This window comes from Halyomorpha halys, unplaced genomic scaffold (assembly GCF_000696795.3).
Source record: "Halyomorpha halys isolate HHAL.00 unplaced genomic scaffold, Hhal_1.1 Scaffold1169.1, whole genome shotgun sequence".
Classification (NCBI taxonomy): domain Eukaryota; kingdom Metazoa; phylum Arthropoda; class Insecta; order Hemiptera; family Pentatomidae; genus Halyomorpha; species Halyomorpha halys.
The window spans coordinates 267,100-271,085 of record NW_027116596.1 but is presented as its reverse complement, the minus strand read 5'-3'; positions in this window follow the sequence as shown (position 1 = coordinate 271,085).

Genomic DNA, 3,986 nt, shown 5'->3' with positions numbered 1-3,986 from the left:
CCGTAAATATATACAGAGGGAGGGCACAGTCATTTAGACGATAGTAGGGCTGGTCCTGAAATTGTCAATAGAATGATCAACATAAAATAAAATAAACTCTTAATTAGACTCAGTATTAGATTTACCCTACTAATGTTTTGCAGCTAAGGCCAATGAAAGCAGGAATTCTATTTGTTTTACCTGGAATGCAAATCATGGTGGGCGATATCTGTCAAGAAAAACTGCTAAGGAAATTGTTCAGGATCACGTAAGATTTGAAACCTTAATGTGGAAGATATAATATAAAATTATTTTATAATTAAAATTTTCTTTTTCCTAAACAATCATTTTATCCTATTTAGATTGAGGTGTAGATAGTTGACCGTAGATTAATGCTTGAAGAAGTTTGTCGGGGGGTGCGGTCAGCAAAGAACAACATAAATAAACAAAACCATATTTATTTATTTTATGCCGACGTTTCGACCTGAGTTTCAGGTCTTCATCAGGGGTTGTGGCGTAGAGGAGGGAAGATTAGTACTGCGCAGTACGTAGGCATAAAATAAATAAATATGGTTTTGTTTATTTATATTGTTCTTTGCTGACCGCACCCCCCGACAAACTTCTTCAAGCATTAATCCTATTTAATTTGTTTTCAGCGTTATTCTAATGAAACTTGTGCGATATAACCTGATTATTTTAACTTACCACAACTTTGGTAATATAGAAATAACGAAGTAAGATCAAGTCAATTTTTATAGTATGTATATATGGGATGAACCATCCTCTTTACCTATGAGAAACAATTTGAGCATGATCCATATGTATATTGTATATTAAAAATTTACTTGACCTTACTTGGTTAAAAAAATCAAATCGGAATTGGAAGATAATTAGTTGACTGTATGTGACGTTTGTGAGGAGATTGATATGCTCATCATATGTTACAATGTCTGTATCTTGTTCTCATTTAGCACTGATCAAGTACTGCAATGTAGGGCGAAATGTCGGTTACTAATAGTTTTTCTGTTATTTTTGTACCTTTCTTGACACCATACGGATGAAATATTTCGATATTTTGAGTTTTTATAGTTGAATTTTGGAATGCATCTTGTATTAAGCGCGGGAGAGCTACAAGGTTGACAAAAAGGTTTCTTTTGTGCTAGTTTTAGTTCTTTAGTCCCAAGAGTTATGAAATAACCCTAAAAATTGAATTTTTCTAACGTTTTGAAAATTCCGCCATTTTCAATTCCCCCTGAACATACAATTGGCAGACTCATCAATTTTGACTCCAAACTGTATTCATTTTACATTACCGAATTCAAAAATTGGGTTGAAATAACTGCCTTTCTTTTCCTCTTGGGCTCTTATACTATTTTGGGAAATGTACATTAACAAATATAAATTTTTTTATCTCTAGCTTGTACATCCCGAAATTATTTTCATGAATGATTTAGATTGGGGATTCTAGTTCTATTTGGAGCCATTGGAGGTAATGTAGTGGACTAGTAATTGCGATGGTGCTATCGACTCCGATAAAAGCGTCACTACAAAGCGCACGATCCTTGACACACTTCATTCCCATCGGACCAAATTAGGCACCAGCCTCTAACTTTCATTTAAAATTACTTCCGATTTTCGTACCAAATAAAAAAAAAAAATGGCTATCTTTGATTTATTCTTATTCACTTTGTGAATGTAACTCAGAAATATTTGAAAACTATATAATTTTTTAGGAACAGATAGCAGGGTGCTATCGTTCTTTTAGGATCGTTTGTCATTAACATTCTTCTAGTAGTTTTAACATTATCCTAAAGCACACCCAGAAGAAGATTTTGCACTTCTAGAAAGAAGATTACAAGCTAGGGATTGGATTAGGGGAAAACCAGGCGGTTGTATGTGCTCATCATCTGATTGAGCCGTTGAAAGAAAAAGTGGTGTAAGTTATTCTGTTCTCCTCAAAATTAATTTTCATTACTTGTGAATATTTGAATGAGATAGTGACTAACTAGTTTTTAAAAAAAAGTTATTATTTCTTACTAAAAACCATAGACAATTATTATTATCTTGTCATTCTTATCAGCTAAAGGTGGATCCACATGTTGGCCGCTCTTCTAAACACTTTTATTGAAATTCACTGTTCATCCAAAAATAATAGTTATTTTATTCTTAAAGAAATGAGAAAAAAAGAAAGCAACTGGATTGGACCATGGCGTGACATCATTTTGTGCTTCAAAGTTGTTTCAAAACATTCATGAGATACAACTGAGTAATTTGAGCCATCAAACATGGAAATTCGGAAACTATCTATATAACTTCATGCTCCTTTCTATATATAATGATGGACTGGACCACGATAAGATATAAAAGTAATAGAAACGAAAACTAATCCGCCTATTACACAAATATTGGGGAATGAGAAGAAAATAATTTGAATGCTCACTTGGGCAATTAGGCAGGGAATCAGAAACAATTTCTTTTATTATAAACATCCCAGCCGTCGTTTCCGTACGGCAATGTTATGTAAATTTGTATTTTCGTTCGATTATAGGTTTATAATAAACTTTTGAGAACTCAGAAGTATTCTGACCAATGACAAAAGAACTGGTTTTGTAATTTTTACAATGGAAAGACCTACAAAATATTAAATTTACGAAAATAGAGCTTTATATTTTAATTCAAATGTTAAAAAATTGGTTATAGTTTCATTTCTCGCGCTGTCTTTTCGCCTCTCTATCTTGGTGTAGCATCAAGACACAATTTTGAATTATAGCTCTATACTAAGACAATGAAATGTTGTACGTTTTCCCACTTACAGTATGCAACTACAATTTTTAATTTCCAAGATATTTTAATCTAAATGCAAATTATATCAAGTGCCCCCCCCCCCACCACTACTGTTTCATCTCGAGCATTCGCTGGCGATATAAAATAAATTTACTCCTGTGTAATTGTTTTCTTAATTCGTAGAACGTCAGTAAAAACGTTTCCCTTAAAAACAAAAACAGATTAGTTTAATTTCTTTAGTGCCTCAAATAGTTTTTATCCCATTACGTTTATCATACTTGAAATATACCAGGTGAAATTCAAAACCATAGAGCAATGACGCCTTCCCAAATCAATCATCGAGATTAGATATTCTGCTTACTAATTTATTTGGGCTGTGAATTTTTCCTTTTGGATAATTGCCTCTTATGATGGTCTCAGATAATTTTAAATTATTAACTTTGTTAAAGTTATTAGGCAATTGCTACACCATGATAATAAAAACTTCTATTTTATGTCTAAACTCAAACAGCATATATAAATGGTTATTTAATTTCGAATTGCTAGCTTCTTTAAATTTGTTATTAATTTATTTCAATATGTAATTTAATATTTTTTTATTTTATAAATTTAATCTAGCACGAAAAAAAATATTAAAAGTTTGACTTATAGATTATCATAGCTTCCTCCTCATTAGTATAGCTCTGGCCTATGGGCGTGTCTAAGAAATTAAATTTATGCGTGTGCTGGCGAAAGTAGTTAGTAGAATTGGATAAACTTAATTTGGGATCATCTAGGTACCAATCAAGACATCCCTGGCAATTTCATCAAAATCTCATTAACAATAGTAGTCGTTTAAACCCAACATGGATTTGACTATAGATATAATATCCAAATCTGTTACTTCATGTATAAGATCAATATTGACCGATTTTACGATAGACCTATTGGACCTAGGAAATCTTTTAAACCACGGTCCTCTCCACCAACAAAGCTCAATAATTTTGTGTTTAGAGAAGATTCATGTGTTGAAGCGGAATTTGAGCTGGGTTCGTCCAGAGTATGCAGCCAGAGCGCTAGGCTACCCTAATCTTAAACAAATATCTGTTTGGATTTAAATTATTTTAAAAATACAGACATATATATATACTATTTTATGTCTAAACTCAAACAGCATATATAAATGGTTATTTAATTTCGAATTGCTAGCTTCTTTAAATTTGTTATTAATTTATTTCAATATG